This window comes from Petromyzon marinus, chromosome 68, assembly GCF_048934315.1.
Source record: "Petromyzon marinus isolate PM22_M1 ecotype Great Lakes invasive population chromosome 68, UKy_Petmar_22M1.pri1.0, whole genome shotgun sequence".
Classification (NCBI taxonomy): Eukaryota; Metazoa; Chordata; class Hyperoartia; order Petromyzontiformes; family Petromyzontidae; genus Petromyzon; species Petromyzon marinus.
In genome coordinates, this window is record NC_133734.1 from 310456 (window position 1) to 329570 (window position 19115).

Below are 19115 nucleotides of genomic sequence, written 5' to 3' on the forward strand. Positions count from 1 at the left end.
GGAAGCGTGGGTGCGCTTGCTGTCGCGGTGGTCGTTACATAACAGACTGGTGTGGTTATTGCGGAAGCGTGGGTGCGCTTGCTGTCGCGGTGGTCGTTACATAACAGACTGGTGTGGTGGTTTTTGCGAGGGTGTGGAAAGAGAGTGGAAGCGTGGGTTCGCTTGCTGTTCTCGGTGGTCGCCGCGTGTGTGGAGCGGCGCCGCGTGGATTGTGTGCGCTACGAACCGTCGGCTGCGGACTCCTGCGTTGCGAGCGGATACCCGTCTCGCACGCATGCCCATCGCATAGCCCTTTAAACCCGTTCAAACCAATCCCCGCAAGCGTCGGAGTGAGCACGAACGACGTCGCTTACCCTCCGACCTTTGACCCCCTGTTACCCGCGTGTGATTGGTGCGTGGGACTGCGCGGGCGGGGAGCGTCGCGTTTGGGTGCCGGCGAAGCGCTAGCGGGTCCCAGGGGGGTCGAGTGGGATGCCCCACCGGCAGGAGACCCGGACTCGGGGGGGGACGGCACAGGGGGGGGAACAGGAGCGCGACGACCTTTCCCCGCCAGGGGAGGAGTGCGGCGGCGGCAGCTCCCACACTAGTGGAGAGTCTGGGAGCGTCGGTACTTCGCGGACAGGGTCGCAGGCAGGGGAGATCCCGGGGGCCGGCGACCCTAACAATATGGTGTCAGAAGCGGTACGAACCCCCGCGTTACCCCACGCGAAAATAAGGCATATATTCACTGGCCGGGGTACACCTTCGTGGAGAGCATTTGCCCGCAACGTCCTAGGGGCTAAGGAAATTAATGGGTGGACGGACGCGCAGACGCTACGTCAACTTAATATGAATCTGGATGGGCGGGCAGCCGATTTTGTGGAAGCCCTACCCGCAAGCGCGCAGACACAGCTAGAGGAGCTGATGCGCCGACTTGATCTGCGCTTCGGTACGCGCGATGAGGAGGAGGCAAAAGCGGCCTTAGAGGCACGCCGTCGCCAACCCGGCGAGGACCTGCGCGATTATGCCGAGGATGTGCGTGAGCTAACAAAGATCGCACGCCCGAGGCACACCACGGAAGCGATTGAGGAGCTGGCCCCAGAGAAAATCCAGCGATACTTAATGCGCACGGCGTGGTGGCAGCCAGACGTGAACTGTACGCGCCTCTCCTTTGATGCCCTTGTCGAGCGCGCGCGCAAATGTGAAAGAATTTCTAGCGAACGCGCACAGCTCCGAGGACTGGGACGGGAGCGCACCATCGCAAGTCTGTCCACCGAGGAGGAAGAGGAGGAACAGGAGCTCACCAGGATGGTAGGGGGTCGGGAAAGGGGGCCTCCGGTATCCCGCGAGACCACCCCGGGATGGGTAGCGGGGATACAGGCGGGCATCGGGGGGATTGACAACAAAGTAACCCAAGTGGACAACAACGTAACCCAAGTACGGGCACATGTGACTACGCTGCAGACTACGGTAGAGACGATTCAGACCGAGTTGGGAGGGCTAGCTGGGAGGGTAGCCCGACTAGAAGCAGAGTCTGGGCAGCGGCGCACGGGGGGGAGAGGGAGCGGGCAGGGTGCCCACTATGGAGCCGCCACCCCCCCCCGGGCGTGTTATATGTGCGGCCGTCAGGGGCATCTCATGAGAGACTGCCCACAGATCGCCCGCGCTAGATATACCGAAGGGTTAAACGCCAACGCCCCCTAGAGAGTGGACCACCTAGGGGTGCAATCACCGAGGTCCCGAAACAAAACGACGATAATAATAATGGTAAGCAAGTGACACCCACACAGGTCACGGCCACAACACCCAAGGACGCGGTGAGGACGGGCGACTGGCTACGGGAGCTGGTGGCAGGAATCACGGGGGCCACGTCACTGGTGGAAGGACAGGTGAACGGGCAGCGCACCCGGATCCTACTGGACACGGGGGCCGTGGCCTCACTCGTGAGCGCCGCGCACTGCAGCGTGCTCGGGGTTGACGTGAGCCGCCTGCCGGCCCCGGATTGCGCGCTGCACACAGCGAGCGGAGCCGGGATGGGGTTGCTGGGAAGGATCTCCCTCGAGGTCCGTCTCGGAAACCAGGTGTGCACTCAGGAGTTCTACGTCTCGAGTGTGCTGTGCCACGAGTGTATCGCAGGTACCGACCTCCTGGAAAAGCTGGGGCTCAACGTGCAGCCCCGACAGCGGTGCGCCACCGTGGAAGGCAGCGGGGAACGGATTCCATTCCTGGGACGGGAGCCGAATCGCCCCCGCTTCACACCTGTGGCCGCTACCCTGACGACGGCCGTCACCATCGGGCCGCTCGCCGAGATGCTGGTACCTGTGGCGACACCCTCCACCGACCCCGCGCACCGACCATCGGGGGAGGTAATGCTAACTCCTCACCCGGAGTTGGCAAAACGATACGGGGTTGTGGGGTCAGCCACGTTGGTAAACGCCGATGGGGGCCGATTGTTCATGCGTGTGTTTAACCCCCACGGCACCCCAGCAATACTACGACGGCGCACCACAGTAGCAACCGTGCACCCCCTACACGCGCGCCACTCCAGCGACTCGGTATTCGCACTCTGGGCGGAGGACCCCGGTCGCCCCGAGGACCAACAAGACCTGGCCTGGCGAGTCGGCCCGACTCCCCACGCCGAGGTCGTCCCCCTTCTTGACGCGGTACACGTACCTTGGGCAGATTTACCCAAGGGAGAGGCCGATCAGCTACGCGGGTTACTGCGGGAGTACGCCGACGTGTTCAGCGAACACGATTCAGACGTGGGTCGCACAGATCTCGTTAAGCACCAAATCGACACCGGGGCCGCCCGACCCATAAAACTCCCCGCGTACCGCGTGGGCGCACCCGAACGCGCCCAGATCAAAGAGGCGGTCAGGGACATGCTCCGCGATAACATAATTCAGCCCTCGGCGAGCCCCTGGTCTGCCCCGGTGGTGCTAGTAACAAAAAAGGACGGGTCAACCCGGTTTTGCGTCGATTACCGCAAACTAAACGCAGTCACCCTCGGCGACGCCTTCCCCATACCGCGCATCGACGACACCTTTGACAGCCTCGCCGGAGCGCGGTATTTTTCCACCCTCGATCTCGCGTCCGGGTACTGGCAGGTGGAGATGACGGAGGAGGATCGGCCAAAAACCGCATTCACCACCCCGATGGGGCTATTCGAGTTTCGAGTACTCCCGTTCGGGCTCACCAACGCGCCCGCGACGTTCCAGCGGCTGATGGAGTTGGTGATGCGGGGCTTGCAGTGGGAGCAATGCCTGATTTACCTGGATGATGTGATCGTGTTCAGTAGATCTCTGTCTGAGCACTGGTCCAGGTTACGGGAGGTGTTCCAGCGACTGCGAGCGGCTCATCTCAAGCTCAAGCCGCGTAAGTGTTACATCGCACAGCGCGAGGTGGGGTACCTCGGACATCGCGTCAGCGAGGCGGGGGTGCGCACCGATCCGGACAAGGTACGCGCCGTAGTGGATTGGCCACAGCCAAGAAACCTGTCGGAGATAAGGTCATTCTTGGGGCTCGCCACCTATTACCGTCGATTTGTAAAGGGATTCAGCGAGATTGCACGCCCCCTCACCCAACTCACTTCCCCCAAGAACCCCTATCAGTGGACGGAGGCCTGCCAGACGGCCTTCACCACCCTCAAAGACCACCTCACACACACCCCCACACTGGCTTTCCCCGATTTTACCACCGACTTTATTTTGGACACCGACGCCTGCAGCAGCGGGCTGGGTGCGGTGTTGTCGCAGGTGCAGGAAGGGGTGGAACGGGTGATTGCGTACGCCAGCCGGACCCTGAGCGGGGCCGAGCTGAACTACTGTGTGACCCGTCAGGAATTGTACGCTGTGATCTTCGCGTGTAAACAGTTTCGGCCGTATTTATACGGCAGGAAATGTCGAGTGCGCACGGACCATTATGCTCTGCAGTTCCTCCTCACCTTCAAGGAACCGCGGGGACAGATGGCCCGATGGCTGGCGCAGCTGCAGGAGTACAACCTGCAGATCGAATACCGGGCGGGGCGGACGCATGCAAACGCGGACGCATTATCACGGCGACCCGCGGTGTGTGCCGAGACGAGGGCGGAGGAGGCCTGCCCGTGCTTCACGGGGGGACGTTGCCGACAGGCAACGGACCCCCGGGAACCCGCTGAACCTAACCCCCCCCCGGCGAGAGAGAGTGCGGTATGCGCCACAGAGACCCCCACAGGTGGAGGCGCGGACCCAGTCAGCCGCCCGGCGAGCGCAGGGCCCACGACTCGGGACCCCGTGGACCACCCCGCCCCGATCGGACGGATCCAGGAGGACGTCGGCTGCGCCTTCCCGGGCCTGAGCGACGAGCAGCTGAGGCAGACCCAGCAGCGGGATCCGGATCTGGCGGCGGTGGAAGCGGCCCTGCGGGAGGGGAAAAGCACCCTACCAGGGCCCTGGAGCGGTTTGTATGCCCGGTTGTGTGTGCAGAACGGGGTGGTACGGGAGTTAACCGAGGCCGGCCAGCCGGGGTGCATCTGTGTTCCCGCCCAGGTGCGACCCCAGCTGCTACGGCTGGTACACGACCACCCGCTCGGGGGCCATGACGGGGAACGGCGCACTCGGGAGACTCTGCGTCGCCAGTATCTCTGGCCCAAATTGACGCAAGATGTGGCCGCCTGGGTACAGGGCTGCCGCGCTTGTCAGCAGTGCGGGCCGAAACCGGCACGATACCAAGTACCCCTAAGGCCGTTCCGCGTCAGTCGGACTAACCAGCTGGTCGGCATCGATCTCCAGGGGCCATTCCCACGATCCCACCGGGGCAACCGCTATATCCTCGTAGCGGTGGAATACTTCACCCGCTACCCCGTGGCGGTGGCCATCCCCGATAAGACGGCCCTGGTAGTAGCCCGGGCGTTCGTGGAGCACTATGTACTTAAGCACGGGATCCCGGAGCGAGTCCTTACCGACCAGGGTAGCGAGTTCGAGGCCGAGTTGTTTCAGGCGCTGTGCCGGGAGTTCGGGATCCAGAAAGACCGAACCACGGCGTACCACCCCCAGGCGAACGGTATGGTTGAACGTATGAATCAGACTCTGGCCGGAAAGCTCAAGCGTATGGCGGCCGCAAACCAACGGGATTGGGACGAACACCTCCCCTACGCCCTGTTCGCCTACGCCACCACGGTGCACACATCGACGGGACAAACCCCGTTCCTAATGATGTTTGGTCGTGAGTCTCGTCTACCCGCAGACTTGCTGTTCGGCATTCCTCCACCCCAAACGGAGGAAGGGAGTCGCCCCGTGGAACATCTGATGGAGACCCTACGAGGGGTCCGGGACCGGGCCTACCCGCAAGGGGAGGCCGCGCATCGGCGACAGGAACAGAGCACCCGACCCCGCGTGGAGCCCCCCCTTTTCTTGACAGGTACCAAGGTGTGGCTACACACCCCTCGCGTCGGGGCCGGACAGGTGGGGAAGCTGACCACCTACTGGCGGGGCCCCTGGACCGTGGTACGGCAGATCTCTCCCTGGACGGTATTAATCCAGGGTGGAGAGAGGGGCCGAGAAACGGTGGTTAACGTCCGCCGCTTAAAACCATGGAGGGCAGCCCCGGCGGGGGAGAACCTCGCTGCCCGAGTACCGCGAAACCCCGGTGCCCCTGCGCCACCCGTGCTCGGGGGCCTCGCGCACTACATGGGCCCCGCCGTGCCCCCAGCCCCGAGGCGTCCCGGCCCCGCCAGAGGACGGCGGGGACGCCGCCCCTTAAACCCCGCTGCCGCGGAGTTTGTCCCCCAGCCCCCAGGTGCCGAGGGATCGGAGGAGCCACTGGAGTGGAGAAGGAGACCGCTGCAGGAAACCCCGAGGACGGAGCCACCTCCCCCGAGGCCAGCCACGAGATCCGGGCGGATCCCCCGGACCCCGCAGCGCTACCTCGTGAGCGCGGCCCAGGCGAGGTGCTCCAGTCAACCCGGGACGGGGACTGGCACCTCGGGGGGCTATGTGATGCCGCCGCCACGGAGCCGATCGGCGGGCGGCCCACCTGCGATCTCGCCGCTCCGAGCGACGAGGCCGACATTGCTCCACCCCACCACCTCCCCACCCCCCCCCACCGGAACACACACGCACGCACTCCCCCACCATTAGAGCGCGTGGGGAGACACCCTGGCCGACAGGTTTTCACCCAGAAGCCCTCGTAAAGGGATAATCTTCACGGTTTCCTGCAGCCAGGGAATTGGACGGTCTCCCCCGACGCTAACACCCACCGCGGCGCCGTGACTTTGGTTGTAATTACATGGTCACGACGGGGCTGCCGAGCCACCGCGGGTAGACAGCACACACAACACACACGGGTCAGCAGGCAGGTAGGAGGGCAGAGCCACGAGCGGCGGGAAAGCAGGGTCGCCCTCTGGCTGGAGGGTCGCTGAGCAGGTAAATTTAGATGCGGACGTCGCTGAAAGCAACGGCCCGGGGGATGCTGGGATACAGATGGGCCTACCGATTGGCGGGTGATCCCAGCGAGCTGATTGGCCCGCGAGTCGGCACCAGGTAGCCCCTTTGATGTAGAAAGAATAAAGCGGGTCAGGGCGAAGGAAAAAGGGTCTCTGGCTACTCGAGTCAACCCCAGGCCCGTCAACTCCCGAGTCCAGCCGCGCGAACGTCCGTGGGACGTATCGACGCGCCGCGAGGACCAGACAGCAGTGACGACGAACCGTGAGTAAGAGAGAGAGAGGGAGTTGGGACTTAGCTTAAGAGCAAAACCGGAGAGGGTAAAGGGGAGAAGGACAGGTAGAGTGTAGTGCCGACTATCGAGAGATAGATCGGTCCTGCCCCGCGTAGTGCCGACTATCGAGAGATAGATCGGTCCTGCCCCGCTGATCCCGACTGACTCGATTAAATAAGGGCTCGCCGACGCGGTGAAATAAATCGTCGGCGGTTACATAACGGACTGGTGTGGTTTTTGTGGAAGCGTGGGTGCGCTTGCTGTCGCGGTGGTCGTTACATAACAGACTGGTGTGGTTTTTGCGGAAGCGTGGGTGCGCTTGCTGTCGCGGTGGTCGTTACATAACAGACTGGTGTGGTTATTGCGGAAGCGTGGGTGCGCTTGCTGTCGCGGTGGTCGTTACATAACAGACTGGTGTGGTTATTGCGGAAGCGTGGGTGCGCTTGCTGTCGCGGTGGTCGTTACATAACAGACTGGTGTGGTGGTTTTTGCGAGGGTGTGGAAAGAGAGTGGAAGCGTGGGTTCGCTTGCTGTTCTCGGTGGTCGCCGCGTGTGTGGAGCGGCGCCGCGTGGATTGTGTGCGCTACGAACCGTCGGCTGCGGACTCCTGCGTTGCGAGCGGATACCCGTCTCGCACGCATGCCCATCGCATAGCCCTTTAAACCCGTTCAAACCAATCCCCGCAAGCGTCGGAGTGAGCACGAACGACGTCGCTTACCCTCCGACCTTTGACCCCCTGTTACCCGCGTGTGATTGGTGCGTGGGACTGCGCGGGCGGGGAGCGTCGCGTTTGGGTGCCGGCGAAGCGCTAGCGGGTCCCAGGGGGGTCGAGTGGGATGCCCCACCGGCAGGAGACCCGGACTCGGGGGGGGACGGCACAGGGGGGGGAACAGGAGCGCGACGACCTTTCCCCGCCAGGGGAGGAGTGCGGCGGCGGCAGCTCCCACACTAGTGGAGAGTCTGGGAGCGTCGGTACTTCGCGGACAGGGTCGCAGGCAGGGGAGATCCCGGGGGCCGGCGACCCTAACAGTAGTACTGTACACTATATATACACTCCTGTGTGTCTTTCTGTAGAACTGTACACTATACACACTCCTGTGTGTCTCTGTGTAGTACTGTACACTATATATACACTCCTGTTTGTGTAGTACTGTACACTATATATCCTACCTACAACAAAGGAATATTTGCTCTTTCCGACCCTTGGGCTCCCGTCCAATCAGGGGCTCGGATTCTCCCGCCCTTTCGATGTCCGGATCCCAGCTCAGATGACGTCGCCGCAGTGATCTCACCGACGTCCGCTCTCTGTTCTCCCGCTACCAGTCCACTGACCCGTGCATGTGTGAGGCTCCACTCGCGGTGGTTCGATGGCCCTTGCCGCGACCATGCAACTTTAATATCAGGTCGCTGATATTATATATACACTCCTGTGTGTCTCTGTGTAGTACTGTACACTATATATACACTCCTGTGTGTCTCTGTGTAGTACTGTACACTATATATACACTCCTGTGTGTCTCTGTGTAGTACTGTACACTATATATACACTTCTGTGTGTGTAGTACTGTACACTATATATACACTTCTGTGTGTGTAGTACTGTACACTATATATACACTTCTGTGTGTGTAGTACTGTACACTATATATACACTTCTGTGTGTCTCTGTGTAGTACTGTACACTATATATACACTCCTGTGTGTCTTTCTGTAGTACTGTACACTATACACACTCCTGTGTGTCTCTGTGTAGTACTGTACACTATATATCCTACCTACAACAAAGGAATATTTGCTCTTTCCGACCCTTGGGCTCCCGTCCAATCAGGGGCTCGGATTCTCCCGCCCATTTCGATGTCCGGATCCCAGCTCAGATGACGTCGCCGCAGTGATCTCACCGACGTCCGCTCTCTGTTCTCCCGCTACCAGTCCACTGACCCGTGCATGTGTGAGGCTCCACTCGCGGTGGTTCGATGGCCCTTGCCGCGACCATGCAACTTTAATATCAGGTCGCTGATATTATATATACACTCCTGTGTGTCTCTGTGTAGTACTGTACACTATATATACACTTCTGTGTCTCTGTGTAGTACTGTACACTATATATACACTCCTGTGTGTCTCTGTGTAGTACTGTACACTATATATACACTTCTGTGTGTCTCTGTGTAGTACTGTACACTATATATACACTCCTGTTTGTGTAGTACTGAACACTATATACACTTCTGTGTGTCTCTGTGTAGTACTGTACACTATATATACACTTCTGTGTGTGTAGTACTGTACACTATATATACACTTCTGTGTGTGTAGTACTGTACACTATATATACACTTCTGTGTGTGTAGTACTGTACACTATATATACACTTCTGTGTGTGTAGTACTGTACACTATATATACTCCTGTGTGTCTTTCTGTAGTACTGTACACTATACACACTCCTGTGTGTCTCTGTGTAGTACTGTACACTATATATACACTCCTGCTTGTGTAGTACTGAACACTATATACACTTCTGTGTGTCTCTGTGTAGTACTGTACACTATATATACACTTCTGTGTCTCTGTGTAGTACTGTCCACTATATATACACTTCTGTGTGTCTCTGTGTAGTGTGGGGGCTACCGTCCCCCGCAATCACTGAATTGTCGGGGCCGCTGCTCACCGACTCCCCCGTTCCACTCACACCGCTACCCCCCGGCTGCTCCGTCAGGTCCAGACTAACGACCCCTAACGTCTCGCCCCCCTGTACCTCTGGGATGTAGACCGCGTTTGCATAGTTTAATTAGCGGCTCGTACGCTCCGCGCTTGCGATGCGTTACACTGTGCAAAGGCGGGGTGGGGCTGTAAGCGCGCTCACCAGTAAATCTCCGTCCCGCCCGTAAACAAACAGGCGCGGCGCGTGTTTCCCTCCCACCCGCGCTCCACGTGTGCCGACAATAACAAACACGCCCCTACCCTCTGCCCGTAAACAGACCAATCGCACACGAAGGGGTTGGAGCCGGGGGACGGGCGGGCTTTCTGCCGTGCGGGCGCCGCTGATTGGGGACGCTCGCTTGGCTCTGAGTTAAAGGTCCCGCTCATCAAACAGTCGCGCGAATACGCGCGACTGTTTGATGATCTCGCGACCAGACCCGTGTGCGGGTGCGTGACCGTGGCACCGCCACCCAGGTACGCGATCGCTAAGCACTATGGTGGGCAATCGTGCGGGCACGTAAACACCACCCGCTTCGTCTCGAGGTGCACAGCCGCGCATACACGTAGACACCCAGCGCACACTGCCCTCCACTTCACGCTCCCAAAAGACCACGCAACACAGTTGTTTTTCCCCCCACTAGCGAATTTTATTTACATGTGATGGTACGGTCAGTGGACGCTAACCTATCCCTCGGAGGTCTACGAGTCGATTTCCCCTACCGCTCGCCCCGCTCTCTATCCTGGATGTAAAACGGCTGAACTTACGCCTCTCTCCCCGATGTACTGACCGCTGTGAGGGAATGAGGCGACGAGCCTGCCGATGCTGGAGTACGTCTCACGGACGTCTCGGATATTTTATATCCGATATTTTTATTTTTTTTCCACCCTCGATCTCGCGTCCGGGTACTGGCAGGTGGAGATGACGGAGGAGGATCGGCCAAAAACCGCATTCACCACCCCGATGGGGCTATTCGAGTTTCGAGTACTCCCGTTCGGGCTCACCAACGCGCCCGCGACGTTCCAGCGGCTGATGGAGTTGGTGATGCGGGGCTTGCAGTGGGAGCAATGCCTGATTTACCTGGATGATGTGATCATGTTCAGTAGATCTCTGTCTGAGCACTGGTCCAGGTTACGGGAGGTGTTCCAGCGACTGCGAGCGGCTCATCTCAAGCTCAAGCCACGTAAGTGTTACATCGCACAGCGCGAGGTGGGGTACCTCGGACATCGCGTCAGCGAGGCAGGGGTGCGCACCGATCCGGACAAGGTACGCGCCGTAGTGGATTGGCCACAGCCAAGAAACCTGTCGGAGATAAGGTCATTCTTGGGGCTCGCCACCTATTACCGTCGATTTGTAAAGGGATTCAGCGAGATTGCACGCCCCCTCACCCAACTCACTTCCCCCAAGAACCCCTATCAGTGGACGGAGGCCTGCCAGACGGCCTTCACCACCCTCAAAGACCACCTCACACACACCCCCACACTGGCTTTCCCCGATTTTACCACCGACTTTATTTTGGACACCGACGCCTGCAGCAGCGGGCTGGGTGCGGTGTTGTCGCAGGTGCAGGAAGGGGTGGAACGGGTGATTGCGTACGCCAGCCGGACCCTGAGCGGGGCCGAGCTGAACTACTGTGTGACCCGTCAGGAATTGTACGCTGTGATCTTCGCGTGTAAACAGTTTCGGCCGTATTTATACGGCAGGAAATGTCGAGTGCGCACGGACCATTATGCTCTGCAGTTCCTCCTCACCTTCAAGGAACCGCGGGGGCAGATGGCCCGATGGCTGGCGCAGCTGCAGGAGTACAACCTGCAGATCGAATACCGGGCGGGGCCGACGCATGCAAACGCGGACGCATTATCACGGCGACCCGCGGTGTGTGCCGAGACGAGGGCGGAGGAGGCCTGCCCGTGCTTCACGGGGGGACGTTGCCGACAGGCAACGGACCCCCGGGAACCCGCTGAACCTAACCCCCCCCCGGCGAGAGAGAGTGCGGTATGCGCCACAGAGACCCCCACAGGTGGAGGCGCGGACCCAGTCGGCCGCCCGGCGAGCGCAGGGCCCACGACTCGGGACCCCGTGGACCACCCCGCCCCGATCGGACGGATCCAGGAGGACGTCGGCTGCGCCTTCCCGGGCCTGAGCGACGAGCAGCTGAGGCAGACCCAGCAGCGGGATCCGGATCTGGCGGCGGTGGAAGCGGCCCTGCGGGAGGGGAAAAGCACCCTACCAGGGCCCTGGAGCGGTTTGTATGCCCGGTTGTGTGTGCAGAACGGGGTGGTACGGGAGTTAACCGAGGCCGGCCAGCCGGGGTGCATCTGTGTTCCCGAACAGGTGCGACCCCAGCTGCTACGGCTGGTACACGACCACCCGCTCGGGGGCCATGACGGGGAACGGCGCACTCGGGAGACTCTGCGTCGCCAGTATCTCTGGCCCAAATTGACGCAAGATGTGGCCGCCTGGGTACAGGGCTGCCGCGCTTGTCAGCAGTGCGGGCCGAAACCGGCACGATACCAAGTACCCCTAAGGCCGTTCCGCGTCAGTCGGACTAACCAGCTGGTCGGCATCGATCTCCAGGGGCCATTCCCACGATCCCACCGGGGCAACCGCTATATCCTCGTAGCGGTGGAATACTTCACCCGCTACCCCGTGGCGGTGGCCATCCCCGATAAAACGGCCCTGGTAGTAGCCCGGGCGTTCGTGGAGCACTATGTACTTAAGCACGGGATCCCGGAGCGAGTCCTTACCGACCAGGGTAGCGAGTTCGAGGCCGAGTTGTTTCAGGCGCTGTGCCGGGAGTTCGGGATCCAGAAAGACCGAACCACGGCGTACCACCCCCAGGCGAACGGTATGGTTGAACGTATGAATCAGACTCTGGCCGGAAAGCTCAAGCGTATGGCGGCCGCAAACCAACGGGATTGGGACGAACACCTCCCCTACGCCCTGTTCGCCTACGCCACCACGGTGCACACATCGACGGGCCAAACCCCGTTCCTAATGATGTTTGGTCGTGAGTCTCGTCTACCCGCAGACTTGCTGTTCGGCATTCCTCCACCCCAAACGGAGGAAGGAAGTCGCCCCGTGGAACATCTGATGGAGACCCTACGAGGGGTCCGGGACCGGGCCTACCCGCAAGGGGAGGCCGCGCATCGGCGACAGGAACAGAGCACCCGACCCCGCGTGGAGCCCCCCCTTTTCTTGACAGGTACCAAGGTGTGGCTACACACCCCTCGCGTCGGGGCCGGACAGGTGGGGAAGCTGACCACCTACTGGCGGGGACCCTGGACCGTGGTACGGCAGATCTCTCCCTGGACGGTACTAATCCAGGGTGGAGAGAGGGGCCGAGAAACGGTGGTTAACGTCCGCCGCTTAAAACCATGGAGGGCAGCCCCGGCGGGGGAGAACCTCGCTGCCCGAGTACCGCGAAATCCCGGTGCCCCTGCGCCACCCGTGCTCGGGGGCCTCGCGCACTACATGGGCCCCGCCGTGCCGCCAGCCCCGAGGCGTCCCGGCCCCGCCAGAGGACGGCGGGGACGCCGCCCCTTAAACCCCGCTGCCGCGGAGTTTGTCCCCCAGCCCCCAGGTGCCGAGGGATCGGAGGAGCCACTCGAGTGGAGAAGGAGACCGCTGCAGGAAACCCCGAGGACGGAGCCACCTCCCCCGAGGCCAGCCACGAGATCCGGGCGGATCCCCCGGACCCCGCAGCGCTACCTCGTGGGCGCGGCCCAGGCGAGGTGCTCCAGTCAACCCGGGACGGGGACTGGCACCTCGGGGGGCTATGTGATGCCGCCGCCACGGAGCCGATCGGCGGGTGGCCCACCTGCGATCTCGCCGCTCCGAGCGGCGAGGCCGACATTGCTCCACCCCACCACCTCCCCACCCCCCCCCCCACCGGAACACACACGCACGCACTCCCCCCCACCATTAGAGCGCGTGGGGAGACACCCTGGCCGACAGGTTTTCACCCAGAAGCCCTCGTAAAGGGATAATCTTCACGGTTTCCTGCAGCCAGGGAATTGGACGGTCTCCCCCGACGCTAACACCCACCGCGGCGCCGTGACTTTGGTTGTAATTACATGGTCACGACGGGGCTGCCGAGCCACCGCGGGTAGACAGCACACACAACACACACGGGTCAGCAGGCAGGTAGGAGGGCAGAGCCACGAGCGGCGGGAAAGCAGGGTCGCGCTCTGGCTGGAGGGTCGCTGAGCACGTAAATTTAGATGCGGACGTCGCTGAAAGCAACGGCCCGGGGGATGCTGGGATACAGATGGGCCTACCGATTGGCGGGTGATCCCAGCGAGCTGATTGGCCCGCGAGTCGGCACCAGGTAGCCCCTTTGATGTAGAAAGAATAAAGCGGGTCAGGGCGAAGGAAAAAGGTTCTCTGGCTACTCGAGTCAACCCCAGGCCCGTCAACTCCCGAGTCCAGCCGCGCGAACGTCCGTGGGACGTATCGACGCGCCGCGAGGACCAGACGGCAGTGACGACGAACCGTGAGTAAGAGAGAGAGAGAGGGAGTTGGGACTTAGCTTAAGAGCAAAACCGGAGAGGGTAAAGGGGAGAAGGACAGGTAGAGTGTAGTGCCGACTATCGAGAGATAGATCGGTCCTGCCCCGCTGATCCCGACTGACTCGGTTAAATAAGGGCTCGCCGACGCGGTGGAATAAATCGTCGGCGGTTACATAACGGACTGGTGTGGTTTTTGCGGAAGCGTGGGTGCGCTTGCTGTCGCGGTGGTCGTTACATAACAGACTGGTGTGGTGGTTTTTGCGAGGGTGTGGAAAGAGAGTGGAAGCGTGGGTTCGCTTGCTGTTCTCGGTGGTCGCCGCGTGTGTGGAGCGGCGCCGCGTGGATTGTGTGCGCTACGAACCGTCGGCTGCGGACTCCTGCGTTGCGAGCGGATACCCGTCTCGCACGCATGCCCATCGCATAGCCCTTTAAACCCGTTTAAACCAATCCCCCCAAGCGTCGGAGTGAGCACGAACGACGTCGCTTACCCTCCGACCTTTGACCCCCTGTTACCCGCGTGTGATTGGTGCGTGGGACTGCGCGGGCGGGGAGCGTCGCGTTTGGGTGCCGGCGAAGCGCTAGCGGGACCCAGGGAGGTCGAGTGTGATGCCCCACCGGCAGGAGACCCGGACTCGGGGGGGGACGGCACAGGGGGGGGAACAGGAGCGCGACGACCTTTCCCCGCCAGGGGAGGAGTGCGGCGGCGGCAGCTCCCACACTAGTGGAGAGTCTGGGAGCGTCGGTACTTCGCGGACAGGGTCGCAGGCAGGGGAGATCCCGGGGGCCGGCGACCCTAACAATAATACTATTTAAGCTAGGCTTCGTTGTCTAGGGTGTATTATCAATCGTGATAATACAATGTTTCTCGCTTTAACTTTTACTGATTATGTTATATCTTACCACAGCAAACAATTATTATAATTAATATTATTACTCATTAACTTATGAAGGCGCCGTTACCAAGGCGACGCGCAAGGATGGCAAGAAGCGACACCACCGCAGGAAGGAGAGCTACGCCATGTACATCAGACTCTTCTATGTTAAGCAACTTAAATATGTAAAACAAACATAACACTATAATATGCCAACTCTTATGCTAGGAATGTCAACCCAGTACTCCTGGAGATGTCCTCCTCATTGATCCATACATTTACCCCTCATTGGTTACGTTTGTTAAGCTGGGTAACGGAACAATCGGCTAATTCCTCAGAGTAAAGCGACCATACACAGCGATAGGAAAAATTCCTTAAAAATTAATGTGACAATATTCATACGAACAGCAATAAAGAAACATGTGCCTAAGGCAAAAGTAGTTTTCAATGAATTCATTTGGAAAGATTATGCAATTTACGAAATGCCCTGGAACAATAGTGTGCGGCAGTGTCTGTTTGCCCAATAGATGCGTATTGGGTAAACAGATGACGTCGCCGCAGTGATCTCACCGACGTCCGCTCTCTGTTCTCCCGCTACCAGTCCACAGACCCGTGCATGTGTGAGGCTCCACTCGCGGTGGTTCGATGGCCCTTGCCGCGACCATGCAACTTTAATATCAGGTCGCTGATATTATATATACACTCCTGTGTGTCTCTGTGTAGTACTGTACACTATATATACACTTCTGTGTGTGTAGTACTGTACACTATATATACACTTGTGTGTGTCTCTGTGTAGTACTGTACACTATATATACACTTATGTGTGTCTCTGTGTAGTGTGGGGGCTACCGTCTCCCGCCATCATTGAATTGTCGGGGCCGCTGCTCACCGACTCCCCCGTTCCACTCACACCGCTACCCCCCGGCTGCTCCGTCAGGTCCAGACTAACGACCCCTAACGTCTCGCCCCCCTGTACCTCTGGGATGTAGACCGCGTTTGCATAGTTTAATTAGCGGCTCGTACGCTCCGCGCTTGCGATGCGTTACACTGTGCAAAGGCGGGGTGGGGCTGTAAGCGCGCTCACCAGTAAATCTCCGTCCCGCCCGTAAACAAACAGGCGCGGCGCGTGTTTCCCTCCCACCCGCGCTCCACGTGTGCCGACAATAACAAACACGCCCCTACCCTCTGCCCGTAAACAGACCAATCGCACACGAAGGGGTTGGAGCCGGGGGACGGGCGGGCTTTCTGCCGTGCGGGCGCCGCTGATTGGGGACGCTCGCTTGGCTCTGAGTTAAAGGTCCCGCTCATCAAACAGTCGCGCGAATACGCGCGACTGTTTGATGATCTCGCGACCAGACCCGTGTGCGGGTGCGTGACCGTGGCACCGCCACCCAGGTACGCGATCGCTAAGCACTATGGTGGGCAATCGTGCGGGCACGTAAACACCACCCGCTTCGTCTCGAGGTGCACAGCCGCGCATACACGTAGACACCCAGCGCACACTGCCCTCCACTTCACGCTCCCAAAAGACCACGCAACACAGTTGTTTTTCCCCCCACTAGCGAACTTTATTTACCTGTGATGGTACGGTCAGTGGACGCTAACCTATCCCTCGGAGGTCTACGAGTCGATTTCCCCTACCGCTCGCCCCGCTCTCTATCCTGGATGTAAAACGGCTGAACTTACGCCTCTCTCCCCGATGTACTGACCGCTGTGAGGGAATGAGGCGACGAGCCTGCCGATGCTGGAGTACGTCTCACGGACGTCTCGGATGGCTGACTCTCCTACTCCCGGGACCGCGATGATCTTGAACCAGAAGAACCCCCTTGCTATCCCGATCCCCCCCCCCCTTTTTATCCTACCTACAACAAAGGAATATTTGCTCTTTCCGACCCTTGGGCTCCCGTCCAATCAGGGGCTCGGATTCTCCCGCCCTTTCGATGTCCGGATCCCAGCTCAGATGACGTCGCCGCAGTGATCTCACCGACGTCCGCTCTCTGTTCTCCCGCTACCAGTCCACTGACCCGTGCATGTGTGAGGCTCCACTCGCGGTGGTTCGATGGCCCTTGCCGCGACCATGCAACTTTAATATCAGGTCGCTGATATTATATATACACTCCTGTGTGTCTCTGTGTAGTACTGTACACTATATACACACTCCTGTGTGTGTAGTACTGTACACTATATATACACTTCTGTGTGTCTCTGTGTAGTACTGTACACTATATACACACTCCTGTGTGTGTAGTACTGTACACTATATATACACTTCTGTGTGTGTAGTACTGTACACTATATATACACTTCTGTGTGTGTAGTACTGTACACTATATATACACTTCTGTGTGTGTAGTACTGTACACTATATATACACTTCTGTGTGTGTAGTACTGTACACTATATATACACTCCTGTGTGTCTTTCTGTAGTACTGTACACTATACACACTCCTGTGTGTCTCTGTGTAGTACTGTACACTATATATACACTCCTGTTTGTGTAGTACTGAACACTATATACACTTCTGTGTGTCTCTGTGTAGTACTGTACACTATATACACACTCCTGTGTGTGTAGTACTTTACACTATATATACACTTCTGTGTGTGTAGTACTGTACACTATATATACACTTCTGTGTGTGTAGTACTGTACACTATATATACACTCCTGTGTGTCTTTCTGTAGTACTGTACACTATACACACTCCTGTGTGTCTCTGTGTAGTACTGTACACTATATATACACTCCTGTGTGTCTTTCTGTAGTACTGTACACTATACACACTCCTGTGTGTCTCTGTGTAGTACTGTACACTATATATACACTCCTGTTTGTGTAGTACTGAACACTATATACACACTTCTGTGTGTCTCTGTGTAGTACTGTACACTATATATACACTTCTGTGTGTGTAGTACTGTACACTATATATACACTCCTGTGTGTCTTTCTGTAGTACTGTACACTATACACACTCCTGTGTGTCTCTGTGTAGTACTGTACACTATATATACACTCCTGTTTGTGTAGTACTGAACACTATATACACTTCTGTGTGTCTCTGTGTAGTACTGTACACTATATACACACTCCTGTGTGTGTAGTACTTTACACTATATATACACTTCTGTGTGTGTAGTACTGTACACTATATATACACTTCTGTGTGTGTAGTACTGTACACTATATATACACTCCTGTGTGTCTTTCTGTAGTACTGTACACTATACACACTCCTGTGTGTCTCTGTGTAGTACTGTACACTATATATACACTCCTGTGTGTCTTTCTGTAGTACTGTACACTATACACACTCCTGTGTGTCTCTGTGTAGTACTGTACACTATATATACACTTCTGTGTGTGTAGTACTGTACACTATATATACACTTCTGTGTGTGTAGTACTGTACACTATATATACACTTCTGTGTCTCTGTGTAGTACTGTACACTATATATACACTTCTGTGTCTCTGTGTAGTACTGTACACTATATATACACTTCTGTGTGTCTGTGTAGTGTGGGGGCTACCGTCCCCCGCAATCACTGAATTGTCGGGGCCGCTGCTCACCGACTCCCCCGTTCCACTCACACCGCTACCCCCCGGCTGCTCCGTCAGGTCCAGACTAACGACCCCTAACGTCTCGCCCCCCTGTACCTCTGGCATGTAGACCGCGTTTGCATAGTTTAATTAGCGGCTCGTACGCTCCGCGCTTGCGATGCGTTACACTGTGCAAAGGCGGGGTGGGGCTGTAAGCGCGCTCACCAGTAAATCTCCGTCCCGCCCGTAAACAAACAGGCGCGGCGCGTGTTTCCCTCCCACCCGCGCTCCACGTGTGCCGACAATAACAAACACGCCCCTACCCTCTGCCCGTAAACAGACCAATCGCACACGAAGGGGTTGGAGCCGGGGGACGGGCGGGCTTTCTGCCGTGCGGGCGCCGCTGATTGGGGACGCTCGCTTGGCTCTGAGTTATACACACTCCTGTGTGTCTCTGTGTAGTACTGTACACTATATATACACTCCTGTGTGTCTTTCTGTAGTACTGTACACTATACACACTCCTGTGTGTCTCTGTGTAGTACTGTACACTATATATACACTCCTGTTTGTGTAGTACTGAACACTATATACACTTCTGTGTGTCTCTGTGTAGTACTGTACACTATATATACACTTCTGTGTGTCTCTGTGTAGTACTGTACACTATATATACACTTCTGTGTGTGTAGTACTGTACACTATATATACACTTCTGTGTGTGTAGTACTGTACACTATATATACACTTCTGTGTGTGTAGTACTGTACACTATATATACACTTCTGTGTGTGTAGTACTGTACACTATA